Here is a 26,920-nt window from a genome sequence, read left to right as displayed (position 1 = left end):
CTATGGTGGAAGTCTTGAGACAGGAGCTTGAACCTGGAAGACAATCACAGGAGAGAGACAAACAGGAACTAGGTTTGACAACCAAAGCACTGACGCCTTCCTTGCTCAGGCACAGTGTATTTAAACCTGCAGCAAGGAAGGGATTGGCTAGGCAATTATGCAGATTAACAATACTGACAACAGATTGGAGGAAATGATCAGCTGACAGAATCCAAGATGGCTGCGCCCATGCAGACACTTGGAGGGAAGTTTGGTTTGTAATCCATGTGGTAATGAAAACAGTAATGGCGGCGCCGGCCACTGGAGACAGGAGACGCCAGACTGACAAGTGCACATCCAACCACGCGGACACAGTGGAGGCCGCGGCTGACGTAATCGCCACTCTGACACTTTGCATGCAGAAGCTCAGGGACGGCGGCGGAGGCCGCGGGAGACGCCATGCCAGATGTAATAAGGCGTTACTGTGACAGCGTCTCAGAGAGACAGGAGAGGATGCAGGAATGTGAACATTAGGATAACAGATGGGATCCGGTCCTGGAGCGCTGAGCCAGCCTTAGGAGGCATCTGATGGGTAAGAAATGGCGTCCAGATACCCGGATCGTGACACATACCCCTAGACCAACGAGCCAACTGTTCATGCATTTTCATGTATACTAATGAAATTGGAAGTGAAACTGTTGGAATACATTAGTAAGTATTTTAAAATACTATCAGATAATAGAACTAAGCACTTTTAAAGAACCTGAGAAAACAGGCTCATCCAGGATATGAACCTGGGGCATTTTCCACCCAAAGCAAAAATCATACACCCAGACCAACAAGCCACAAGCTAAATAATTTCTTATTCAGATTTTACCATTTTTAAAGTAAAACTCAAATTATTTAATAAAAAAATGCAATAAGCTGGAAAAAAAGATGTTACATTTTAAAAATACCATAACAATTTAAAAATGTATTGGTAGCATAGCTAAAATGTTTCCTTAAGGTAAATTTTTGTCCAAGTAGGCATATTTGGAAAGTTCAGTGCCAAGATTTAGGGGTTCCTATAGAGTTTGAAGTTTTCTGATAGTTGGAACCTAAGACTTGTCTCATACTGTGTGCAATTTAAGCATACAGACCAAGATGAAAGAAAAAAACAAAAACCTGCAATTAATTGTTGACTTTTTTGTTTGTCAAAAAGAGCCTATTCTTTTAAGCCACTCATTGTTTCTTAGAAAAAAGCAAGGTAAGAGAAAAACCTGTAATTTCATTTTGACAGTTTTCATTTGTCAAAATGAGACTTCTTTGAAGCCACTCAAGGTTACTTAGACAAAATGGAATCTACAGTATACCAAATATACCACCAAATGGTTGACAGTTTACTAAATATGCATAAGTATATATTTTTTGATGGATTTTCAAAAGCAAAATTCACTTGATGCTTTTGACATCAATCAGATAATGGAACCATGGGATTTAAAGGAACCGGAGAAGATGGGCTCGTCCAGGATTTTTAACCCGGGACCTCTCGCACCCTAAGCGAGAATCATACCCCTAGACCAACGAGCCAACTGTTCATGCATTTTCATGTATACTAAAGAAATTGGAAGTGAAACTGTTGGAATACATTAGTAAGTATTTTAAAATACTATCAGATAATAGAACTAAGCACTTTTAAAGAACCTGAGAAAACAGGCTAATCCAGGATATGAACCTGGGGCATTTTCCACCCAAAGCAAAAATCATACACCCAGACCAACAAGCCACAAGCTAAATAATTTCTTATTCAGATTTTACCATTTTTAAAGTAAAACTCAAATTATTTAATAAAAAAATGCAATAAGCTGGAATAAAAGATGTTACATTTTAAAAATACCATAACAATTTAAAAATGTATTGGTAGCATAGCTAAAATGTTTCCTTAAGGTAAATTTTTGTCCAAGTATGCATATTTGGAAAGTTCAGTGCAAAGATTTAGGGGTTCCTATAGAGTTTGAACTTTTCTGATAGTTGGAACCTAAGACTTGTCTCATACTATGTGCAACTTAAGCATACAGACCAAGAAGAAAGAAAAAACAAAAACCTGCAATTAATTGTTGACCTTTTTGTTTGTCAAAAAGAGCCTATTCTTTTAAGCCACTCATTGTTTCTTAGAAAAAAGCAAGGTAAGAGAAAAACCTGTAATTTCATTTTGACAGTTTTTTATTTGTCAAAATGAGACTTCTTTGAAGCCACTCAAGGTTACTTAGACAAAATGGAATCTACAGTATACCCAATATACCACCAAATGGTTGACAGTTTACTAAATATGCATAAGTATTTATTTTTTGATGGATTTTCAAAAGCAAAATTCACTTGATGCTTTTGACATCAATCAGATAATGGAACCATGGGATTTAAAGGAACCAGAGAAGATGGGCTCGTCCGGGATTTTTAACCCGGGACCTCTCGCACCCTAAGCGAGAATCATACCCCTAGACCAACGAGCCAACTGTTCATGCATTTTCATGTATACTAATGAAATTGGAAGTGAAACTGTTGGAATACATTAGTAAGTATTTTAAAATACTATCAGATAATAGAACTAAGCACTTTTAAAGAACCTGAGAAAACAGGCTAATCCAGGATATGAACCTGGGGCATTTTCCACCCAAAGCAAAAATCATACACCCAGACCAACAAGCCACAAGCTAAATAATTTCTTATTCAGATTTTACCATTTTTAAAGTAAAACTCAAATTATTTAATAAAAAAATGCAATAAGCTGGAAAAAAAGATGTTACATTTTAAAAATACCATAACAATTTAAAAATGTATTGGTAGCATAGCTAAAATGATTCCTTAAGGTAAAATTTTGTCCAAGTAGGCATATTTGGAAAGTTCAGTGCCAAGATTATGGGGTTCCTTTAGAGTTTGAACTTTTCTGATAGTTGGAACCTAAGACTTGTCTCATACTGTGTGCAACTTAAGCATACAGACCAAGAAGAAAGAAAAAAACAAAAACATGCAATTAATTGTTGACCTTTTTGTTTGTCAAAAAGAGCCTATTCTTTTAAGCCACTCATTGTTTCATAGAAAAAAGCAAGGTAAGAGAAAAAACTGTAATTTCATTTTGACAGTTTTTAATTTGTCAAAATGAGACTTCTTTGAAGCCACTCAAGATTACTTAGACAAAATGGAATCTACATTATACCCAATATACCACCAAATGGTTAACAGTTTACTAAATATGCATAAGTATATATTTTTTGATGGATTTTCAAAAGCAAAATTCACTTGATGCTTTTGACATCAATCAGTAAATGGAACCATGGGATTTAAAAGAACCGGAGAAGATGGGCTCGTCCGGGATTTTTAACCCGGGACCTCTCGCACCCTAAGCGAGAATCATACCCCTAGAACAACGAGCCAACTGTTCATGCATTTTCATGTATACTAATGAAATTGGAAATGAAACTGTTGGAATACATTAGTAAGTATTTTAAAATACTATCAGATAATAGAACTAAGCACTTTTAAAGAACCTGAGAAAACAGGCTAATCCAGGATATGAACCTGGGGCCTTTTCCACCCAAAGCAAAAATCATACAACCAGACCAACAAGTCACAAGCTAAATAATTTCTTATTCAGATTTTACCATTTTTAATGTAAAACTCAAATTATTTAATAAAAAAATGCAATAAGCTGGAAAAAAAGATGTTACATTTTAAAAATACCATAACAATTTAAAAATGTATTTGTAGCATAGCTAAAATGTTTCCTTAAGGTAAATTTTTGTCCAAGTATGCATATTTGGAAAGTTCAGTGCAAAGATTTAGGGGTTCCTATAGAGTTTGAACTTTTCTGATAGTTGGAACCTAAAACTTGTCTCATACTGTGTGCAACTTAAGCATACAGACCAAGAAGAAAGAAAAAAACAAAAACCTGCAATTAATTGTTGACCTTTTTGTTTGTCAAAAAGAGCCTATTCTTTTAAGCCACTCATTGTTTCTTAGAGAAAAGCAAGGTAAGAGAAAAAACTGTAATTTCATTTTGAGTTTTTTATTTGTCAAAATGAGACTTCTTTGAAGCCACTCAAGGTTACTTAGACAAAATGGAATCTACAGTATACCCAATATACCACCAAATGGTTGACAGTTTACTAAATATGCATAAGTATATATTTTTTGATGGATTTTCAAAAGCAAAATTCACTTGATGCTTTTGACATCAATCAGATAATGTAACCATGGGATTTAAAGGAACCGGAGAAGATGGGCTCGTCCGGTATTTTTAACCCGGGACCTCTCGCACCCTAAGCGAGAATCATACCCCTAGACCAACGAGCCAACTGTTCATGCATTTTCATGTATACTAAAGAAATTGGAAGTAAAACTGTTGGCATACATTAGTAAGTATTTTAAAATACTATCAGATAATAGAACTAAGCACTTTTAAAGAACCTAAGAAAACAGGCTCATCCAGGATATGAACCTGGGGCCTTTTCCACCCAAAACAGAAATCATACACCCAGACCAACAAGCCACAAGCTAAATAATTTCTTATTCAGATTTTACCATTTTTAAAGTAAAACTCAAATTATTTAATAAAAAAATGCAATAAGCTGGAAAAAAAGATGTTACATTTTAAAAATACCATAACAATTTAAAAATGTATTGGTAGCATAGCTAAAATGTTTCCTTAAGGTACATTTTTGTCCAAGTATGCATATTTGGAAAGTTCAGTGCCAAGATTTAGGGGTTCCTATAGAGTTTGAACTTTTCTGATAGTTGGAACCTAAGACTTGTCTCATACTGTGTGCAACTTAAGCATACAGACCAAGAAGAAAGAAAAAAACAAAAACCTGCAATTAATTGTTGACCTTTTTGTTTGTCAAAAAGAGCCTATTCTTTTAAGCCACTCATTGTTTCTTAGAAAAAAGCAGGGTAAGAGAAAAACCTGTAATTTCATTTTGACAGTTTTTAATTTGTCAAAATGAGACTTCTTTGAAGCCACTCAATGTTACTTAGACAAAATGGAATCTACAGTATACCCAATATACCACCAAATGGTTGACAGTTTACTAAATATGCATAAGTATATATTTTTTGATGGATTTTCAAAAGCAAAATTCACTTGATGCTTTTGACATCAATCAGATAATGGAACCATGGGATTTAAAAGAACCTGAGAAGATGGGCTCGTCCGGGATTTGAACCCGGGATCTCTCGCACCCTAAGCGAGAATCATACCCCTAGACCAACGAGCCAACTGTTCATGCATTTTCATGTATACTAATGAAATTGGAAGTGAAACTGTTGGAATACATTAGTAAGTATTTTAAAATACTATCAGATAATAGAACTAAGCACTTTTAAAGAACCTGAGAAACAGGCTCATCCAGGATATGAACCTGCGGCCTTTTCCACCCAAAGCAAAAATCATACACCCAGACCAACAAGCCACAAGCTAAATAATTTCTTATTCAGATTTTACCATTTTTAAAGTAAAACTCAAATTATTTAATAAAAAAATGCAATAAGCTGGAAAAAAAGATGTTACATTTTAAAAATACCATAACAATTTAAAAATGTATTGGTAGCATAGCTAAAATGTTTCCTTAAGGTAAATTTTTGTCCAAGTATGCATATTTGGAAAGTTCAGTGCCAAGATTTAGGGGTTCCTATAGAGTTTGAACTTTTCTGATAGTTGGAACCTAAGACTTGTCTCATACTGTGTGCAACTTAAGCATACAGACCAAGAAGAAAGAAAAAAAACAAAAACCTGCAATTAATTGTTGACCTTTTTGCTTGTCAAAAAGAGCCTATTCTTTTAAGCCACTCATTGTTTCTTAGAAAAAAGCAAGGTAAGAGAAAAACCTGTAATTTCATTTTGACAGTTTTTTATTTGTCAAAATGAGACTTCTTGAAGCCACTCAAGGTTACTTAGACAAAATGGAATTCTACAGTATACTCAATATACCACCAAATGGTTGACAGTTTACTAAATATGCATAAGTATATATTTTTTGATGGATTTTCAAAAGCAAAATTCACTTGATGCTTTTGACATCAATCAGATAATGGAACCATGGGATTTAAAGGAACCGGAGAAGATGGGCTCATCCGGGATTTTTAACCCGGGACCTCTCGCACCCTAAGCGAGAATCATACCCCTAGACCAACGAGCCAACTATTCATGCATTTTCATGTATACTAATGATATTGGAAGTAAAACTGTAGGAATACATTAGTAAGTATTTTAAAATACTATCCGATAATAGAACTAAGCACTTTTAAAGAACCTAAGAAAACAGGCTCATCCAGGATATGAACCTGGGGCCTTTTTCACCCAAAGCAAAAATCATACACCCAGACCAACAAGCCACAAGCTAAATAATTTCTTATTCAGATTTTACCATTTTTAAAGTAAAACTCAAATTATGTAATAAAAAAATGCAATAAGCTGGAAAAAAAGATGTTACATTTTAAAAATACCATAACAATTTAAAAATGTATTGGTAGCATAGCTAAAATGTTTCCTTAAGGTAAATTTTTGTCAAAGTATGCATATTTGGAAAGTTCAGTGCCAAGATTTAGGGGTTCCTATAGAGTTTGAACTTTTCTGATAGTTGGAACCTAAGACTTGTCTCATACTGTGTGCAACTTAAGCATACAGACCAAGAAGAAAGAAAAAAAAACAAAAACCTGCAATTAATTGTTGACCTTTTTGCTTGTCAAAAAGAGCCTATTCTTTTAAGCCACTCATTGTTTCTTAGAAAAAAGCAAGGTAAGAGAAAAACCTGTAATTTCATTTTGACAGTTTTTAATTTGTCAAAATGAGACTTCTTGAAGCCACTCAAGGTTACTTAGACAAAATGGAATTCTACAGTATACCCAATATACCACCAAATGGTTGACAGTTTACTAAATATGCATAAGTATATATTTTTTGATGGATTTTCAAAAGCAAAATTCACTTGATGCTTTTGACATCAATCAGATAATGGAACCATGGGATTTAAAGGAACCTGAGAAGATGGGCTCGTCCGGAATTTTTAACCCGGGACCTCTCGCACCCTAAGCGAGAATCATACCCCTAGACCAATGAGCCAACTGTTCATGCATTTTCATGTATACTAATGAAATTGGAAGTGAAACTGTTGGAATACATTAGTAAGTATTTTAAAATACTATCAGATAATAGAACTAAGCACTTTTAAAGGACCTAAGAAAACAGGCTCATCCAGGATATGAACCTGGGGCCTTTCGCACCCAAAGCAAAAATCATACACCCAGACCAACAAGCCACAAGCTAAACAATTTCTTATTTAGAATTTACCATTTTTAAAGTAAAACTCAAATTATGTAATAAAAAATGCAATAAGCAGGAAAAAAAGATGTTACATTTTAAAAATACCATAACAATTTAAAAATGTATTGGTAGCATAGCTAAAATGTTTCCTTAAGGTAAATTTTTGTCCAAGTATGCATATTTGGAAAGTTCAGTGCCAAGATTTAGGGGTTCCTATAGAGTTTGAACTTTTCTGATAGTTGGAACCTAAGACTTGTCTCATACTGTGTGCAACTTATGCATACAGACCAAGAAGAAAGAAAAAAACAAAAACCTGCAATTAATTGTTGACCTTTTTGTTTGTCAAAAAGAGCCTATTCTTTTAAGCCACTCATTGTTTCTTAGAAAAAAGCAAGGTAAGAGAAAAACCTGTAATTTCATTTTGACAGTTTTTTATTTGTCAAAATGAGACTTCTTTGAAGCCACTCAAGATTACTTAGACAAAATGGAATCTACAGTATACCCAATATACCACCAAATGGTTGACAGTTTACTAAATATGCATAAGTATATATTTTTTGATGGATTTTCAAAAGCAAAATTCACTTGATGCTTTTGACATCAATCTGATAATGGAACCATGGGATTTAAAGGAACCGGAGAAGATGGGCTCGTCCGGAATTTTTAACCAGGGACCTCTCGCACCCTAAGCGAGAATCATACCCCTAGACCAACGAGCCAACTGTTCATGCATTTTAATGTATACTAATGAAATTGGAAGTGAAACTGTTGGAATACATTAGTAAGTATTTTAAAATACTATCAGATAATAGAACTAAGTACTTTTAAAGAACCTAAGAAAACAGGCTCATCCAGGATATGAACCTGGGGCCTTTTCCACCCAAAGCAAAAATCATACACCCAGACCAACAAGCCACAAGCTAAATAATTTCTTATTCAGATTTTACCATTTTTAAAGTAAAACTCAAATTATTTAATAAAAAAATGCAATAAGCTGGAAAAAAAGATGTTACATTTTAAAAATACCATAACAATTTAAAAATGTTTTGGTAGCATAGCTAAAATGTTTCCTTAAGGTAAATTTTTGTCAAAGTATGCATATTTGGAAAGTTCAGTGCCAAGATTTAGGGGTTCCTATAGAGTTTTAACTTTTCTGATAGTTGGAACCTAAGACTTGTCTCATACTGTGTGCAACTTAAGCATACAGACCAAGAAGAAAGAAAAAAAAAAAAAAACCTGCAATTAATTGTTGACCTTTTTGCTTGTCAAAAAGAGCCTATTCTTTTAAGCCACTCATTGTTTCTTAGAAAAAAGCAAGGTAAGAGAAAAACCTGTAATTTCATTTTGACAGTTTTTAATTTGTCAAAATGAGACTTCTTGAAGCCACTCAAGGTTACTTAGACAAAAAGGAATTCTACAGTATACCCAATATACCACCAAATGGTTGACAGTTTACTAAATATGCATAAGTATATATTTTTTGATGGATTTTCAAAAACAAAATTCACTTGATGCTTTTGACATCAATCAGATAATGGAACCATGGGATTTAAAAGAACCTGAGAAGATGGGCTCGTCCGGGATTTGAACCCGGGATCTCTCGCACCCTAAGCGAGAATCATACCCCTAGACCAACGAGCCAACTGTTCATGCATTTTCATGTATACTAATGAAATTGAAAGTGAAACTGTTGGAATACATTAGTAAGTATTTTAAAATACTATCAGATAATAGAACTAAGCACTTTTAAAGAACCTGAGAAAACAGGCTCATCCAGGATATGAACCTGCGGCCTTTTCCACCCAAAGCAAAAATCATACACCCAGACCAACAAGCCACAAGCTAAATAATTTCTTATTCAGATTTTACCATTTTTAAAGTAAAACTCAAATTATTTAATAAAAAAATGCAATAAGCTGGAAAAAAAGATGTTACATTTTAAAAATACCATAACAATTTAAAAATGTATTGGTAGCATAGCTAAAATGTTTCCTTAAGGTAAATTTTTGTCCAAGTATGCATATTTGGAAAGTTCAGTGCCAAGATTTAGGGGTTCCTATAGAGTTTGAACTTTTCTGATAGTTGGAACCTAAGACTTGTCTCATACTGTGTGCAACTTAAGCATACAGACCAAGAAGAAAGAAAAAAAACAAAAACCTGCAATTAATTGTTGACCTTTTTGCTTGTCAAAAAGAGCCTATTCTTTTAAGCCACTCATTGTTTCTTAGAAAAAAGCAAGGTAAGAGAAAAACCTGTAATTTCATTTTGACAGTTTTTTATTTGTCAAAATGAGACTTCTTGAAGCCACTCAAGGTTACTTAGACAAAATGGAATTCTACAGTATACTCAATATACCACCAAATGGTTGACAGTTTACTAAATATGCATAAGTATATATTTTTTGATGGATTTTCAAAAGCAAAATTCACTTGATGCTTTTGACATCAATCAGATAATGGAACCATGGGATTTAAAGGAACCGGAGAAGATGGGCTCGTCCGGGATTTTTAACCCGGGACCTCTCGCACCCTAAGCGAGAATCATACCCCTAGACCAACGAGCCAACTATTCATGCATTTTCATGTATACTAATGATATTGGAAGTGAAACTGTAGGAATACATTAGTAAGTATTTTAAAATACTATCCGATAATAGAACTAAGCACTTTTAAAGAACCTAAGAAAACAGGCTCATCCAGGATATGAACCTGGGGCCTTTTCTACCCAAAGCAAAAATCATACACCCAGACCAACAAGCCACAAGCTAAATAATTTCTTATTCAGATTTTACCATTTTTAAAGTAAAACTCAAATTATGTAATAAAAAAATGCAATAAGCTGGAAAAAAAGATGTTACATTTTAAAAATACCATAACAATTTAAAAATGTATTGGTAGCATAGCTAAAATGTTTCCTTAAGGTAAATTTTTGTCCAAGTATGCATATTTGGAGAGTTCAGTGCCAAGATTTAGGGGTTCCTATAGAGTTTGAACTTTTCTGATAGTTGGAACCTAAGACTTGTCTCATACTGTGTGCAACTTAAGCATACAGACCAAGAAGAAAGAAAAAAAACAAAAACCTGCAATTAATTGTTGACCTTTTTGCTTGTCAAAAAGAGCCTATTCTTTTAAGCCACTCATTGTTTCTTAGAAAAAAGCAAGGTAAGAGAAAAACCTGTAATTTCATTTTGACAGTTTTTTATTTGTCAAAATGAGACTTCTTGAAGCCACTCAAGGTTACTTAGACAAAATGGAATTCTACAGTATACTCAATATACCACCAAATGGTTGACAGTTACTAAATATGCATAAGTATATATTTTTTGATGGATTTTCAAAAGCAAAATTCACTTGATGCTTTTGACATCAATCAGATAATGGAACCATGGGATTTAAAGGAACCGGAGAAGATGGGCTCGTCCGGGATTTTTAACCCGGGACCTCTCGCACCCTAAGCGAGAATCATACCCCTAGACCAACGAGCCAACTATTCATGCATTTTCATGTATACTAATGATATTGGAAGTGAAACTGTAGGAATACATTAGTAAGTATTTTAAAATACTATCCGATAATAGAACTAAGCACTTTTAAAGAACCTAAGAAAACAGGCTCATCCAGGATATGAACCTGGGGCCTTTTCCACCCAAAGCAAAAATCATACACCCAGACCAACAAGCCACAAGCTAAATAATTTCTTATTCAGATTTTACCATTTTTAAAGTAAAACTCAAATTATGTAATAAAAAAATGCAATAAGCTGGAAAAAAAGATGTTACATTTTAAAAATACCATAACAATTTAAAAATGTATTGGTAGCATAGCTAAAATGTTTCCTTAAGGTAAATTTTTGTCCAAGTATGCATATTTGGAGAGTTCAGTGCCAAGATTTAGGGGTTCCTATAGAGTTTGAACTTTTCTGATAGTTGGAACCTAAGACTTGTCTCATACTGTGTGCAACTTAAGCATACAGACCAAGAAGAAAGAAAAAAAACAAAAACCTGCAATTAATTGTTGACCTTTTTGCTTGTCAAAAAGAGCCTATTCTTTTAAGCCACTCATTGTTTCTTAGAAAAAAGCAAGGTAAGAGAAAAACCTGTAATTTCATTTTGACAGTTTTTTATTTGTCAAAATGAGACTTCTTGAAGCCACTCAAGGTTACTTAGACAAAATGGAATTCTACAGTATACTCAATATACCACCAAATGGTTGACAGTTACTAAATATGCATAAGTATATATTTTTTGATGGATTTTCAAAAGCAAAATTCACTTGATGCTTTTGACATCAATCAGATAATGGAACCATGGGATTTAAAGGAACCGGAGAAGATGGGCTCGTCCGGGATTTTTAACCCGGGACCTCTCGCACCCTAAGCGAGAATCATACCCCTAGACCAACGAGCCAACTATTCATGCATTTTCATGTATACTAATGATATTGGAAGTGAAACTGTAGGAATACATTAGTAAGTATTTTAAAATACTATCCGATAATAGAACTAAGCACTTTTAAAGAACCTAAGAAAACAGGCTCATCCAGGATATGAACCTGGGGCCTTTTCCACCCAAAGCAAAAATCATACACCCAGACCAACAAGCCACAAGCTAAATAATTTCTTATTCAGATTTTACCATTTTTAAAGTAAAACTCAAATTATGTAATAAAAAAATGCAATAAGCTGGAAAAAAAGATGTTACATTTTAAAAATACCATAACAATTTAAAAATGTATTGGTAGCATAGCTAAAATGTTTCCTTAAGGTAAATTTTTGTCCAAGTATGCATATTTGGAGAGTTCAGTGCCAAGATTTAGGGGTTCCTATAGAGTTTGAACTTTTCTGATAGTTGGAACCTAAGACTTGTCTCATACTGTGTGCAACTTAAGCATACAGACCAAGAAGAAAGAAAAAAAACAAAAACCTGCAATTAATTGTTGACCTTTTTGCTTGTCAAAAAGAGCCTATTCTTTTAAGCCACTCATTGTTTCTTAGAAAAAAGCAAGGTAAGAGAAAAACCTGTAATTTCATTTTGACAGTTTTTAATTTGTCAAAATGAGACTTCTTTGAAGCCACTCAAGATTACTTAGACAAAATGGAATCTACAGTATACCCAATATACCACCAAATGGTTGACAGTTTACTAAATATGCATAAGTATATATTTTTGATGGATTTTCAAAAGCAAAATTCACTTGATGCTTTTGACATCAATCAGATAATGGAACCATGGGATTTAAAAGAACCTGAGAAGATGGGCTCGTCCGGGATTTGAACCCGGGACCTCTCGCACCCTAAGCGAGAATCATATCCCTAGACCAACGAGCCAACTGTGCATGAATTTTCATGTATACTAATAAAATTGGAAGTGAAGCTGTTGGAATACATTAGTAAGTATTTTAAAATACTATCAGATAATAGAACTAAGCACTTTTAAAGAACCTGAGAAAACAGGCTAATCCAGGATATGAACCTGGGGCCTTTTCCACCCAAAGCAAAAATCATACACCCAGACCAACAAGCCACAAGCTAAATAATTTCTTATTCAGAATTTACCATTTTTAAAGTAAAACTCAAATTATGTAATAAAAAAATGCTATAAGCAGGAAAAAAAGATGTTACATTTTAAAAATACCATAACAATTTAAAAATGTATTGGTAGCATAGCTAAAATGTTTCCTTAAGGTAAATTTTTGTCCAAATATGCATATTTGGAAAGTTCAGTGCCAAGATTTAGGGGTTCCTATAGAGTTTGAACTTTTCTGATAGTTGGAACCTAAGACTTGTCTCATACTGTGTGCAACTTAAGCATACAGACCAAGAAGAAAGAAAAAAAAAAAAAAAAACCTGCAATTAATTGTTGACCTTTTTGCTTGTCAAAAAGAGCCTATTCTTTTAAGCCACTCATTGTTTCTTAGAAAAAAGCAAGGTATGAGAAAAACCTGTAATTTCATTTTGACAGTTTTTAATTTGTCAAAATGAGACTTCTTGAAGCCACTCAAGGTTACTTAGACAAAATGGAATTCTACAGTATACCCAATATACCACCAAATGGTTGACAGTTTACTAAATATGCATAAGTATATATTTTTTGATGGATTTTCAAAAGCAAAATTCACTTGATGCTTTTGACATCAATCAGATAATGGAACCATGGGATTTAAAGGAACCGGAGAAGATGGGCTCGTCCGGGATTTTTAACCCGGGACCTCTCGCACCCTAAGCGAGAATCATACCCCTAGACCAACGAGCCAACTGTTCATGCATTTTCATGTATACTAATGAAATTGGAAGTGAAACTGTTGGAATACATTAGTAAGTATTTTAAAATACTATCAGATAATAGAACTAAGCACTTTTAAAGGACCTAAGAAAACAGGCTCATCCAGGATATGAACCTGGGGCCTTTTCCACCCAAAGCAAAAATCATACACCCAGACCAACAAGCCACAAGCTAAACAATTTCTTATTAAGAATTTACCATTTTTAAAGTAAAACTCAAATTATGTAATAAAAAAATGCAATAAGCAGGAAAAAAAGATGTTACATTTTAAAAATACCATAACAATTTAAAAATGTATTGGTAGCATAGCTAAAATGTTTCCTTAAGGTAAATTTTTGTCCAAGTATGCATATTTGGAAAGTTCAGTGCCAAGATTTAGGGGTTCCTATAGAGTTTGAACTTTTCTGATAGTTGGAACCTAAGACTTGTCTCATACTGTGTGCAACTTATGCATACAGACCAAGAAGAAAGAAAAAAACAAAAACCTGCAATTAATTGTTGACCTTTTTGTTTGTCAAAAGAGCCTATTCTTTTAATCCACTCATTGTTTCTTAGAAAAAAGCAAGGTAAGAGAAAAACCTGTAATTTCATTTTGACAGTTTTTAGTTTGTCAAAATGAGACTTCTTTGAAGCCACTCAAGATTACTTAGACAAAATGGAATCTACAGTATACCCAATATACCACCAAATGGTTGACAGTTTACTAAATATGCATAAGTATATATTTTTTGATGGATTTTCAAAAGCAAAATTCACTTGATGCTTTTGACATCAATCAGTTAATGGAACCATGGGATTTAAAAGAACCTGAGAAGATGGGCTCGTCCGTGATTTGAACCCGGGATCTCTCGCACCCTAAGCGAGAATCATACCCCTAGACCAACGAGCCAATTGTTCATGCATTTTCATGTATACTAATGAAATTGGAAGTGAAACTGTTGGAATACATTAGTAAGTATTTTAAAATACTATCAGATAATAGAACTAAGCACTTTTAAAGAACCTGAGAAAACAGGCTAATCCAGGATATGAACCTGCGGCCTTTTCCACCCAAAGCAAAAATCATACACCCAGACCAACAAGCCACAAGCTAAATAATTTCTTATTCAGATTTTACCATTTTTAAAGTAAAACTCAAATTATTTAATAAAAAAATGCAATAAGCTGGAAAAAAAGATGTTACATTTTAAAAATACCATAACAATTTAAAAATGTATTGGTAGCATAGCTAAAATGTTTCCTTAAGGTAAATTTTTGTCCAAGTATGCATATTTGGAAAGTTCAGTGCCAAGATTTAGGGGTTCCTATAGAGTTTGAACTTTTCTGATAGTTGGAACCTAAGACTTGTCTCATACTGTGTGCAACTTATGCATACAGACCAAGAAGAATGAAAAAAACAAAAACCTGCAATTAATTGTTGACCTTTTTGCTTGTCAAAAAGAGCCTATTCTTTTAAGCCACTCATTGTTTCTTAGAAAAAAGCAAGGTAAGAGAAAAACCTGTAATTTCATTTTGACAGTTTTTTATTTGTCAAAATGAGACTTCTTGAAGCCACTCAAGGTTACTTAGACAAAATGGAATTCTACAGTATACTCAATATACCACCAAATGGTTGACAGTTTACTAAATATGCATAAGTATATATTTTTTGATGGATTTTCAAAAGCAAAATTCACTTGATGCTTTTGACATCAATCAGATAATGGAACCATGGGATTTAAAGGAACCGGAGAAGATGGGCTCGTCCGGGATTTTTAACCCGGGACCTCTCGCACCCTAAGCGAGAATCATACCCCTAGACCAACGAGCCAACTATTCATGCATTTTCATGTATACTAATGATATTGGAAGTGAAACTGTAGGAATACATTAGTAAGTATTTTAAAATACTATCCGATAATAGAACTAAGCACTTTTAAAGAACCTAAGAAAACAGGCTCATCCAGGATATGAACCTGGGGCCTTTTCCACCCAAAGCAAAAATCATACACCCAGACCAACAAGCCACAAGCTAAATAATTTCTTATTCAGATTTTACCATTTTTAAAGTAAAACTCAAATTATGTAATAAAAAAATGCAATAAGCTGGAAAAAAAGATGTTACATTTTAAAAATACCATAACAATTTAAAAATGTATTGGTAGCATAGCTAAAATGTTTCCTTAAGGTAAATTTTTGTCCAAGTATGCATATTTGGAAAGTTCAGTGCCAAGATTTAGGGGTTCCTATAGAGTTTGAACTTTTCTGATAGTTGGAACCTAAGACTTGTCTCATACTGTGTGCAACTTATGCATACAGACCAAGAAGAATGAAAAAAACAAAAACAATCAATTAATTGTTGACCTTTTTGTTTGTCAAAAAGAGCCTATTCTTTTAAGCCACTCATTGTTTCTTAGAAAAAAGAAAGGTAAGAGAAAAACCTGTAATTTCCTTTTTGACAGTTTTTAATTTGTCAAAATGAGACTTCTTTGAAGCCACTCAAGATTACTTAGACAAAATGGAATCTACAGTATACCCAATATACCACCAAATGGTTGACAGTTTACTAAATATGCATAAGTATATATTTTTTGATGGATTTTCAAAAGCAAAATTCACTTGATGCTTTTGACATCAATCAGATAATGGAACCATGGGATTTAAAAGAACCTGAGAAGATGGGCTCGTCCGGGATTTGAACCCGGGATCTCTCGCACCCTAAGCGAGAATCATACCCCTAGACCAACGAGCCAACTGTTCATGCATTTTCATGTATACTAATGAAATTGGAAGTGAAACTGTTGGAATACATTAGTAAGTATTTTAAAATACTATCAGATAATAGAACTAAGCACTTTTAAAGAACATGAGAAAACAGGCTCATCCAGGATATGAACCTGCGGCCTTTTCCACCCAAAGCAAAAATCATACACCCAGACCAACAAGCCACAAGCTAAATAATTTCTTATTCAGATTTTACCATTTTTAAAGTAAAACTCAAATTATTTAATAAAAAATGCAATAAGCTGGAAAAAAAGATGTTACATTTTAAAAATACCATAACAATTTAAAAATGTATTGGTAGCATAGCTAAAATGTTTCCTTAAGGTAAATTTTTGTCCAAGTATGCATATTTGGAAAGTTCAGTGCCAAGATTTAGGGGTTCCTATAGAGTTTGAACTTTTCTGATAGTTGGAACCTAAGACTTGTCTCATACTGTGTGCAACTTAAGCATACAGACCAAGAAGAAAGAAAAAAAACAAAAACCTGCAATTAATTGTTGACCTTTTTGCATGTCAAAAAGAGCCTATTCTTTTAAGCCACTCATTGTTTCTTAGAAAAAAGCAAGGTAAGAGAAAAACCTGTAATTTCATTTTGACAGTTTTTTATTTGTCAAAATGAGACTTCTTGAAGCCACTCAAGGTTACTTAGACAAAATGGAGTTCTACAGTATACTCAATATACCACCAAATGGTTGACAGTTTACTAAATATGCATAAGTATATATTTTTTGATGGATTTTCAAAAGCAAAATTCACTTGATGCTTTTGACATCAATCAGATAATGGAACCATGGGATTTAAAGGAACCGGAGAAGATGGGCTCGTCCGGGATTTTTAACCCGGGACCTCTCGCACCCTAAGCGAGAATCATACCCCTAGACCAACGAGCCAACTATTCATGCATTTTCATGTATACTAATGATATTGGAAGTGAAACTGTAGGAATACATTAGTAAGTATTTTAAAATACTATCCGATAATAGAACTAAGCACTTTTAAAGAACCTAAGAAAACAGGCTCATCCAGGATATGAACCTGGGGCCTTTTCCACCCAAAGCAAAAATCATACACCCAGACCAACAAGCCACAAGCTAAATAATTTCTTATTCAGATTTTACCATTTTTAAAGTAAAACTCAAATTATGTAATAAAAAAATGCAATAAGCTGGAAAAAAAGATGTTACATTTTAAAAATACCATAACAATTTAAAAATGTATTGGTAGCATAGCTAAAATGTTTCCTTAAGGTAAATTTTTGTCCAAGTATGCATATTTGGAAAGTTCAGTGCCAAGATTTAGGGGTTCCTATAGAGTTTTAACTTTTCTGATAGTTGGAACCTAAGACTTGTCTCATACTGTGTGCAACTTAAGCATACAGACCAAGAAGAAAGAAAAAAAAAAAACCTGCAATTAATTGTTGACCTTTTTGTTTGTCAAAAAGAGCCTATTCTTTTAAGCCACTCATTGTTTCTTAGAAAAAAGCAAGGTAAGAGAAAAACCTGTAATTTCATTTTGACAGTTTTTTATTTGTCAAAATGAGACTTCTTGAAGCCACTCAAGGTTACTTAGACAAAATGGAATTCTACAGTATACTCAATATACCACCAAATGGTTGACAGTTTACTAAATATGCATAAGTATATATTTTTTGATGGATTTTCAAAAGCAAAATTCACTTGATGCTTTTGACATCAATCAGATAATGGAACCATGGGATTTAAAGGAACCGGAGAAGATGGGCTCGTCCGGGATTTTTAACCCGGGACCTCTCGCACCCTAAGCGAGAATCATACCCCTAGACCAACGAGCCAACTATTCATGCATTTTCATGTATACTAATGATATTGGAAGTGAAACTGTAGGAATACATTAGTAAGTATTTTAAAATACTATCCGATAATAGAACTAAGCACTTTTAAAGAACCTAAGAAAACAGGCTCATCCAGGATATGAACCTGGGGCCTTTTCCACCCAAAGCAAAAATCATATACCCAGACCAACAAGCCACAAGCTAAATAATTTCTTATTCAGATTTTACCATTTTTAAAGTAAAACTCAAATTATGTAATAAAAAAATGCAATAAGCTGGAAAAAAAGATGTTACATTTTAAAAATACCATAACAATTTAAAAATGTATTGGTAGCATAGCTAAAATGTTTCCTTAAGGTAAATTTTTGTCCAAGTATGCATATTTGGAAAGTTCAGTGCCAAGATTTAGGGGTTCCTATAGAGTTTGAACTTTTCTGATAGTTGGAACCTAAGACTTGTCTCATACTGTGTGCAACTTATGCATACAGACCAAGAAGAATGAAAAAAACAAAAACCTGCAATTAATTGTTGACCTTTTTGTTTGTCAAAAAGAGCCTATTCTTTTAAGCCACTCATTGTTTCTTAGAAAAAAGCAAGGTAAGAGAAAAACCTGTAATTTCCTTTTTGACAGTTTTTAATTTGTCAAAATGAGACTTCTTTGAAGCCACTCAAGATTACTTAGACAAAATGGAATCTACAGTATACCCAATATACCACCAAATGGTTGACAGTTTACTAAATATGCATAAGTATATATTTTTTGATGGATTTTCAAAAGCAAAATTCACTTGATGCTTTTGACATCAATCAGATAATGGAACCATGGGATTTAAAAGAACCTGAGAAGATGGGCTCGTCCGGGATTTGAAACCGGGATCTCTCGCACCCTAAGCGAGAATCATACTCCTAGACCAACGAGCCAACTGTTCATGCATTTTCATGTATACTAATGAAATTGGAAGTGAAACTGTTGGAATACATTAGTAAGTATTTTAAAATACTATCAGATAATAGAACTAAGCACTTTTAAAGAACCTGAGAAAACAGGCTCATCCAGGATATGAACCTGCGGCCTTTTCCACCCAAAGCAAAAATCATACACCCAGACCAACAAGCCACAAGCTAAATAATTTCTTATTCAGATTTTACCATTTTTAAAGTAAAACTCAAATTATTTAATAAAAAAATGCAATAAGCTGGAAAAAAAGATGTTACATTTTAAAAATACCATAACAATTTAAAAATGTATTGGTAGCATAGCTAAAATGTTTCCTTAAGGTAAATTTTTGTCCAAGTATGCATATTTGGAAAGTTCAGTGCCAAGATTTAGGGGTTCCTATAGAGTTTGAACTTTTCTGATAGTTGGAACCTAAGACTTGTCTCATACTGTGTGCAACTTAAGCATACAGACCAAGAAGAAAGAAAAAAAACAAAAACCTGCAATTAATTGTTGACCTTTTTGCTTGTCAAAAAGAGCCTATTCTTTTAAGCCACTCATTGTTTCTTAGAAAAAAGCAAGGTAAGAGAAAAACCTGTAATTTCATTTTGACAGTTTTTTATTTGTCAAAATGAGACTTCTTGAAGCCACTCAAGGTTACTTAGACAAAATGGAATTCTACAGTATACTCAATATACCACCAAATGGTTGACAGTTTACTAAATATGCATAAGTATATATTTTTTGATGGATTTTCAAAAGCAAAATTCACTTGATGCTTTTGACATCAATCAGATAATGGAACCATGGGATTTAAAGGAACCGGAGAAGATGGGCTCGTCCGGGATTTTTAACCCGGGACCTCTCGCACCCTAAGCGAGAATCATACCCCTAGACCAACGAGCCAACTATTCATGCATTTTCATGTATACTAATGATATTGGAAGTGAAACTGTAGGAATACATTAGTAAGTATTTTAAAATACTATCCGATAATAGAACTAAGCACTTTTAAAGAACCTAAGAAAACAGGCTCATCCAGGATATGAACCTGGGGCCTTTTCCACCCAAAGCAAAAATCATACACCCAGACCAACAAGCCACAAGCTAAATAATTTCTTATTCAGATTTTACCATTTTTAAAGTAAAACTCAAATTATGTAATAAAAAAATGCAATAAGCTGGAAAAAAAGATGTTACATTTTAAAAATACCATAACAATTTAAAAATGTATTGGTAGCATAGCTAAAATGTTTCCTTAAGGTAAATTTTTGTCCAAGTATGCATATTTGGAAAGTTCAGTGCCAAGATTTAGGGGTTCCTATAGAGTTTGAACTTTTCTGATAGTTGGAACCTAAGACTTGTCTCATACTGTGTGCAACTTAAGCATACAGACCAAGAAGAAAGAAAAAAAAAAAACCTGCAATTAATTGTTGACCTTTTTGTTTGTCAAAAAGAGCCTATTCTTTTAAGCCACTCATTGTTTCTTAGAAAAAAGCAAGGTAAGAGAAAAACCTGTAATTTCATTTTGACAGTTTTTAATTTGTCAAAATGAGACTTCTTTGAAGCCACTCAAGATTACTTAGACAAAATGGAATCTACAGTATACCCAATATACCACCAAATGGTTGACAGTTTACTAAATATGCATAAGTATATATTTTTGATGGATTTTCAAAAGCAAAATTCACTTGATGCTTTTAACATCAATCAGATAATGGAACCATGGGATTTAAAAGAACCTGAGAAGATGGGCTCGTCCGGGATTTGAACCCGGGACCTCTCGCACCCTAAGCGAGAATCATATCCCTAGACCAACGAGCCAACTGTGCATGAATTTTCATGTATACTAATGAAATTGGAAGCGAAACTGTTGGAATACATTAGTAAGTATTTTAAAATACTATCAGATAATAGAACTAAGCACTTTTAAAGAACCTGAGAAAACAGGCTAATCCAGGATATGAACCTGCGGCCTTTTCCACCCAAAGCAAAAATCATACACCCAGACCAACAAGCCACAAGCTAAATAATTTCTTATTCAGAATTTACCATTTTTAAAGTAAAACTCAAATTATGTAATAAAAAAATGCAATAAGCAGGAAAAAAAGATGTTACATTTTAAAAATACCATAACAATTTAAAAATGTATTGGTAGCATAGCTAAAATGTTTCCTTAATGTAAATTTTTGTCCAAGTATGCATATTTGGAAAGTTCAGTGCCAAGATTTAGGGGTTCCTATAGAGTTTGAACTTTTCTGATAGTTGGAACCTAAGACTTGTCTCATACTGTGTGCAACTTAAGCATACAGACCAAGAAGAAAGAAAAAAAAAAACCTGCAATTAATTGTTGACCTTTTTGTTTGTCAAAAAGAGCCTATTCTTTTAAGCCACTCATTGTTTCTTAGAAAAAAGCAAGGTAAGAGAAAAACCTGTAATTTCATTTTGACACTTTTTTATTTGTCAAAATGAGACTTCTTGAAGCCACTCAAGGTTACTTAGACAAAATGGAATCTACAGTATACCCAATATACCACCAAATGGTTGACAGTTTACTAAATATGCATAAGTATATATTTTTTGATGGATTTTCAAAAGCAAACTATAGAGTTTGAACTTTTCTGATAGTTGGAACCTAAGACTTGTCTCATACTGTGTGCAACTTAAGCATACAGACCAAGAAGAAAGAAAAAAACAAAAACCTGCAATTAATTGTTGACCTTTTTGTTTGTCAAAAAGAGCCTATTCTTTTAAGCCACTCATTGTTTCTTAGAAAAAAGCAAGGTAAGAGAAAAACCTGTAATTTCCTTTTTGACAGTTTTTAATTTGTCAAAATGAGACTTCTTTGAAGCCACTCAAGATTACTTAGACAAAATGGAATCTACAGTATACCCAATATACCACCAAATGGTTGACAGTTTACTAAATATGCATAAGTATATATTTTTTGATGGATTTTCAAAAGCAAAATTCACTTGATGCTTTTGACATCAATCAGATAATGGAACCATGGGATTTAAAAGAACCTGAGAAGATGGGCTCGTCCGGGATTTGAAACCGGGATCTCTCGCACCCTAAGCGAGAATCATACCCCTAGACCAACGAGCCAACTGTTCATGCATTTTCATGTATACTAATGAAATTGGAAGTGAAACTGTTGGAATACATTAGTAAGTATTTTAAAATACTATCAGATAATAGAACTAAGCACTTTTAAAGAACCTGAGAAAACAGGCTCATCCAGGATATGAACCTGCGGCCTTTTCCACCCAAAGCAAAAATCATACACCCAGACCAACAAGCCACAAGCTAAATAATTTCTTATTCAGATTTTACCATTTTTAAAGTAAAACTCAAATTATTTAATAAAAAAATGCAATAAGCTGGAAAAAAAGATGTTACATTTTAAAAATACCATAACAATTTAAAAATGTATTGGTAGCATAGCTAAAATGTTTCCTTAAGGTAAATTTTTGTCCAAGTATGCATATTTGGAAAGTTCAGTGCCAAGATTTAGGGGTTCCTATACAGTTTGAACTTTTCTGATAGTTGGAACCTAAGACTTGTCTCATACTGTGTGCAACTTAAGCATACAGACCAAGAAGAAAGAAAAAAAAAAACCTGCAATTAATTGTTGACCTTTTTGTTTGTCAAAAAGAGCCTATTCTTTTAAGCCACTCATTGTTTCTTAGAAAAAAGCAAGGTAAGAGAAAAACCTGTAATTTCATTTTGACAGTTTTTAATTTGTCAAAATGAGACTTCTTTGAAGCCACTCAAGATTACTTAGACAAAATGGAATCTACAGTATACCCAATATACCACCAAATGGTTGACAGTTTACTAAATATGCATAAGTATATATTTTTGATGGATTTTCAAAAGCAAAATTCACTTGATGCTTTTAACATCAATCAGATAATGGAACCATGGGATTTAAAAGAACCTGAGAAGATGGGCTCGTCCGGGATTTGAACCCGGGACCTCTCGCACCCTAAGCGAGAATCATATCCCTAGACCAACGAGCCAACTGTGCATGAATTTTCATGTATACTAATGAAATTGGAAGCGAAACTGTTGGAATACATTAGTAAGTATTTTAAAATACTATCAGATAATAGAACTAAGCACTTTTAAAGAACCTGAGAAAACAGGCTAATCCAGGATATGAACCTGCGGCCTTTTCCACCCAAAGCAAAAATCATACACCCAGACCAACAAGCCACAAGCTAAATAATTTCTTATTCAGAATTTACCATTTTTAAAGTAAAACTCAAATTATGTAATAAAAAAATGCAATAAGCAGGAAAAAAAGATGTTACATTTTAAAAATACCATAACAATTTAAAAATGTATTGGTAGCATAGCTAAAATGTTTCCTTAATGTAAATTTTTGTCCAAGTATGCATATTTGGAAAGTTCAGTGCCAAGATTTAGGGGTTCCTATAGAGTTTGAACTTTTCTGATAGTTGGAACCTAAGACTTGTCTCATACTGTGTGCAACTTAAGCATACAGACCAAGAAGAAAGAAAAAAAAAACCTGCAATTAATTGTTGACCTTTTTGTTTGTCAAAAAGAGCCTATTCTTTTAAGCCACTCATTGTTTCTTAGAAAAAAGCAAGGTAAGAGAAAAACCTGTAATTTCATTTTGACACTTTTTTATTTGTCAAAATGAGACTTCTTGAAGCCACTCAAGGTTACTTAGACAAAATGGAATCTACAGTATACCCAATATACCACCAAATGGTTGACAGTTTACTAAATATGCATAAGTATATATTTTTTGATGGATTTTCAAAAGCAAACTATAGAGTTTGAACTTTTCTGATAGTTGGAACCTAAGACTTGTCTCATACTGTGTGCAACTTAAGCATACAGACCAAGAAGAAAGAAAAAAACAAAAACCTGCAATTAATTGTTGACCTTTTTGTTTGTCAAAAAGAGCCTATTCTTTTAAGCCACTCATTGTTTCTTAGAAAAAAGCAAGGTAAGAGAAAAACCTGTAATTTCCTTTTTGACAGTTTTTAATTTGTCAAAATGAGACTTCTTTGAAGCCACTCAAGATTACTTAGACAAAATGGAATCTACAGTATACCCAATATACCACCAAATGGTTGACAGTTTACTAAATATGCATAAGTATATATTTTTTGATGGATTTTCAAAAGCAAAATTCACTTGATGCTTTTGACATCAATCAGATAATGGAACCATGGGATTTAAAAGAACCTGAGAAGATGGGCTCGTCCGGGATTTGAAACCGGGATCTCTCGCACCCTAAGCGAGAATCATACCCCTAGACCAACGAGCCAACTGTTCATGCATTTTCATGTATACTAATGAAATTGGAAGTGAAACTGTTGGAATACATTAGTAAGTATTTTAAAATACTATCAGATAATAGAACTAAGCACTTTTAAAGAACCTGAGAAAACAGGCTCATCCAGGATATGAACCTGCGGCCTTTTCCACCCAAAGCAAAAATCATACACCCAGACCAACAAGCCACAAGCTAAATAATTTCTTATTCAGATTTTACCATTTTTAAAGTAAAACTCAAATTATTTAATAAAAAAATGCAATAAGCTGGAAAAAAAGATGTTACATTTTAAAAATACCATAACAATTTAAAAATGTATTGGTAGCATAGCTAAAATGTTTCCTTAAGGTAAATTTTTGTCCAAGTATGCATATTTGGAAAGTTCAGTGCCAAGATTTAGGGGTTCCTATACAGTTTGAACTTTTCTGATAGTTGGAACCTAAGACTTGTCTCATACTGTGTGCAACTTAAGCATACAGACCAAGAAGAAAGAAAAAAAACAAAAACCTGCAATTAATTGTTGACCTTTTTGCTTGTCAAAAAGAGCCTATTCTTTTAAGCCACTCATTGTTTCTTAGAAAAAAGCAAGGTAAGAGAAAAACCTGTAATTTCATTTTGACAGTTTTTTATTTGTCAAAATGAGACTTCTTGAAGCCACTCAAGGTTACTTAGACAAAATGGAATTCTACAGTATACTCAATATACCACCAAATGGTTGACAGTTTACTAAATATGCATAAGTATATATTTTTTGATGGATTTTCAAAAGCAAAATTCACTTGATGCTTTTGACATCAATCAGATAATGGAACCATGGGATTTAAAGGAACCGGAGAAGATGGGCTCGTCCGGGATTTTTAACCCGGGACCTCTCGCACCCTAAGCGAGAATCATACCCCTAGACCAACGAGCCAACTAATTATGCATTTTCATGTATACTAATGATATTGGAAGTGAAACTGTAGGAATACATTAGTAAGTATTTTAAAATACTATCCGATAATAGAACTAAGCACTTTTAAAGAACCTAAGAAAACAGGCTCATCCAGGATATGAACCTGGGGCCTTTTCCACCCAAAGCAAAAATCATACACCCAGACCAACAAGCCACAAGCTAAATAATTTCTTATTCAGATTTTACCATTTTTAAAGTAAAACTCAAATTATGTAATAAAAAAATGCAATAAGCTGGAAAAAAAGATGTTACATTTTAAAAATACCATAACAATTTAAAAATGTATTGGTAGCATAGCTAAAATGTTTCCTTAAGGTAAATTTTTGTCCAAGTATGCATATTTGGAAAGTTCAGTGCCAAGATTTAGGGGTTCCTATAGAGTTTGAACTTTTCTGATAGTTGGAACCTAAGACTTGTCTCATACTGTGTGCAACTTAAGCATACAGACCAAGAAGAAAGAAAAAAAAAAAACCTGCAATTAATTGTTGACCTTTTTGTTTGTCAAAAAGAGCCTATTCTTTTAAGCCACTCATTGTTTCTTAGAAAAAAGCAAGGTAAGAGAAAAACCTGTAATTTCATTTTGACAGTTTTTAATTTGTCAAAATGAGACTTCTTTGAAGCCACTCAAGATTACTTAGACAAAATGGAATCTACAGTATACCCAATATACCACCAAATGGTTGACAGTTTACTAAATATGCATAAGTATATATTTTTGATGGATTTTCAAAAGCAAAATTCACTTGATGCTTTTAACATCAATCAGATAATGGAACCATGGGATTTAAAAGAACCTGAGAAGATGGGCTCGTCCGGGATTTGAACCCGGGACCTCTCGCACCCTAAGCGAGAATCATATCCCTAGACCAACGAGCCAACTGTGCATGAATTTTCATGTATACTAATGAAATTGGAAGCGAAACTGTTGGAATACATTAGTAAGTATTTTAAAATACTATCAGATAATAGAACTAAGCACTTTTAAAGAACCTGAGAAAACAGGCTAATCCAGGATATGAACCTGCGGCCTTTTCCACCCAAAGCAAAAATCATACACCCAGACCAACAAGCCACAAGCTAAATAATTTCTTATTCAGAATTTACCATTTTTAAAGTAAAACTCAAATTATGTAATAAAAAAATGCAATAAGCAGGAAAAAAAGATGTTACATTTTAAAAATACCATAACAATTTAAAAATGTATTGGTAGCATAGCTAAAATGTTTCCTTAATGTAAATTTTTGTCCAAGTATGCATATTTGGAAAGTTCAGTGCCAAGATTTAGGGGTTCCTATAGAGTTTGAACTTTTCTGATAGTTGGAACCTAAGACTTGTCTCATACTGTGTGCAACTTAAGCATACAGACCAAGAAGAAAGAAAAAAAAAAACCTGCAATTAATTGTTGACCTTTTTGTTTGTCAAAAAGAGCCTATTCTTTTAAGCCACTCATTGTTTCTTAGAAAAAAGCAAGGTAAGAGAAAAACCTGTAATTTCATTTTGACACTTTTTTATTTGTCAAAATGAGACTTCTTGAAGCCACTCAAGGTTACTTAGACAAAATGGAATCTACAGTATACCCAATATAC

The 26,920-nt window shown here is 33.4% G+C and overlaps 21 non-coding genes across 21 annotated transcripts; all 21 read right to left on the bottom strand.

The window, feature by feature from the left end:
- Window positions 1-2,395: 2,395 nt before the first annotated feature.
- On the bottom strand, window positions 2,396-2,468 carry TRNAP-AGG (transfer RNA proline (anticodon AGG)). Its single transcript has one exon. It is a non-coding gene; the product is annotated as a tRNA-Pro (tRNA).
- Window positions 2,469-5,156: 2,688 nt separating this feature from the next.
- On the bottom strand, window positions 5,157-5,228 carry TRNAP-AGG (transfer RNA proline (anticodon AGG)). Its single transcript has one exon. It is a non-coding gene; the product is annotated as a tRNA-Pro (tRNA).
- Window positions 5,229-6,076: 848 nt separating this feature from the next.
- TRNAP-AGG (transfer RNA proline (anticodon AGG)) lies at window positions 6,077-6,149 on the bottom strand. The gene has a single exon. It is a non-coding gene; the product is annotated as a tRNA-Pro (tRNA).
- A 2,693-nt stretch (window positions 6,150-8,842) lies between these two features.
- Window positions 8,843-8,914, bottom strand: TRNAP-AGG (transfer RNA proline (anticodon AGG)). Its single transcript has one exon. It is a non-coding gene; the product is annotated as a tRNA-Pro (tRNA).
- An 849-nt stretch (window positions 8,915-9,763) lies between these two features.
- On the bottom strand, window positions 9,764-9,836 carry TRNAP-AGG (transfer RNA proline (anticodon AGG)). Its single transcript has one exon. It is a non-coding gene; the product is annotated as a tRNA-Pro (tRNA).
- An 848-nt stretch (window positions 9,837-10,684) lies between these two features.
- On the bottom strand, window positions 10,685-10,757 carry TRNAP-AGG (transfer RNA proline (anticodon AGG)). The gene has a single exon. It is a non-coding gene; the product is annotated as a tRNA-Pro (tRNA).
- An 848-nt stretch (window positions 10,758-11,605) lies between these two features.
- On the bottom strand, window positions 11,606-11,678 carry TRNAP-AGG (transfer RNA proline (anticodon AGG)). The gene has a single exon. It is a non-coding gene; the product is annotated as a tRNA-Pro (tRNA).
- Window positions 11,679-12,526: 848 nt separating this feature from the next.
- TRNAP-AGG (transfer RNA proline (anticodon AGG)) lies at window positions 12,527-12,598 on the bottom strand. Its single transcript has one exon. It is a non-coding gene; the product is annotated as a tRNA-Pro (tRNA).
- Window positions 12,599-13,450: 852 nt separating this feature from the next.
- On the bottom strand, window positions 13,451-13,523 carry TRNAP-AGG (transfer RNA proline (anticodon AGG)). Its single transcript has one exon. It is a non-coding gene; the product is annotated as a tRNA-Pro (tRNA).
- Window positions 13,524-14,370: 847 nt separating this feature from the next.
- On the bottom strand, window positions 14,371-14,442 carry TRNAP-AGG (transfer RNA proline (anticodon AGG)). Its single transcript has one exon. It is a non-coding gene; the product is annotated as a tRNA-Pro (tRNA).
- An 848-nt stretch (window positions 14,443-15,290) lies between these two features.
- Window positions 15,291-15,363, bottom strand: TRNAP-AGG (transfer RNA proline (anticodon AGG)). Its single transcript has one exon. It is a non-coding gene; the product is annotated as a tRNA-Pro (tRNA).
- Window positions 15,364-16,212: 849 nt separating this feature from the next.
- Window positions 16,213-16,284, bottom strand: TRNAP-AGG (transfer RNA proline (anticodon AGG)). The gene has a single exon. It is a non-coding gene; the product is annotated as a tRNA-Pro (tRNA).
- An 848-nt stretch (window positions 16,285-17,132) lies between these two features.
- TRNAP-AGG (transfer RNA proline (anticodon AGG)) lies at window positions 17,133-17,205 on the bottom strand. The gene has a single exon. It is a non-coding gene; the product is annotated as a tRNA-Pro (tRNA).
- An 847-nt stretch (window positions 17,206-18,052) lies between these two features.
- TRNAP-AGG (transfer RNA proline (anticodon AGG)) lies at window positions 18,053-18,125 on the bottom strand. The gene has a single exon. It is a non-coding gene; the product is annotated as a tRNA-Pro (tRNA).
- Window positions 18,126-19,895: 1,770 nt separating this feature from the next.
- TRNAP-AGG (transfer RNA proline (anticodon AGG)) lies at window positions 19,896-19,968 on the bottom strand. Its single transcript has one exon. It is a non-coding gene; the product is annotated as a tRNA-Pro (tRNA).
- Window positions 19,969-20,814: 846 nt separating this feature from the next.
- On the bottom strand, window positions 20,815-20,886 carry TRNAP-AGG (transfer RNA proline (anticodon AGG)). Its single transcript has one exon. It is a non-coding gene; the product is annotated as a tRNA-Pro (tRNA).
- Window positions 20,887-22,098: 1,212 nt separating this feature from the next.
- Window positions 22,099-22,170, bottom strand: TRNAP-AGG (transfer RNA proline (anticodon AGG)). Its single transcript has one exon. It is a non-coding gene; the product is annotated as a tRNA-Pro (tRNA).
- An 845-nt stretch (window positions 22,171-23,015) lies between these two features.
- Window positions 23,016-23,087, bottom strand: TRNAP-AGG (transfer RNA proline (anticodon AGG)). Its single transcript has one exon. It is a non-coding gene; the product is annotated as a tRNA-Pro (tRNA).
- A 1,211-nt stretch (window positions 23,088-24,298) lies between these two features.
- TRNAP-AGG (transfer RNA proline (anticodon AGG)) lies at window positions 24,299-24,370 on the bottom strand. The gene has a single exon. It is a non-coding gene; the product is annotated as a tRNA-Pro (tRNA).
- Window positions 24,371-25,219: 849 nt separating this feature from the next.
- On the bottom strand, window positions 25,220-25,292 carry TRNAP-AGG (transfer RNA proline (anticodon AGG)). Its single transcript has one exon. It is a non-coding gene; the product is annotated as a tRNA-Pro (tRNA).
- An 846-nt stretch (window positions 25,293-26,138) lies between these two features.
- TRNAP-AGG (transfer RNA proline (anticodon AGG)) lies at window positions 26,139-26,210 on the bottom strand. Its single transcript has one exon. It is a non-coding gene; the product is annotated as a tRNA-Pro (tRNA).
- Window positions 26,211-26,920: the final 710 nt, after the last annotated feature.

This window comes from Pseudophryne corroboree, chromosome 3 (assembly GCF_028390025.1).
Source record: "Pseudophryne corroboree isolate aPseCor3 chromosome 3, aPseCor3.hap2, whole genome shotgun sequence".
NCBI lineage: Eukaryota > Metazoa > Chordata > Amphibia > Anura > Myobatrachidae > Pseudophryne > Pseudophryne corroboree.
The sequence above is the reverse complement of the archived record's forward strand: the minus strand, read 5'-3'. Positions and strand labels throughout refer to the sequence as shown.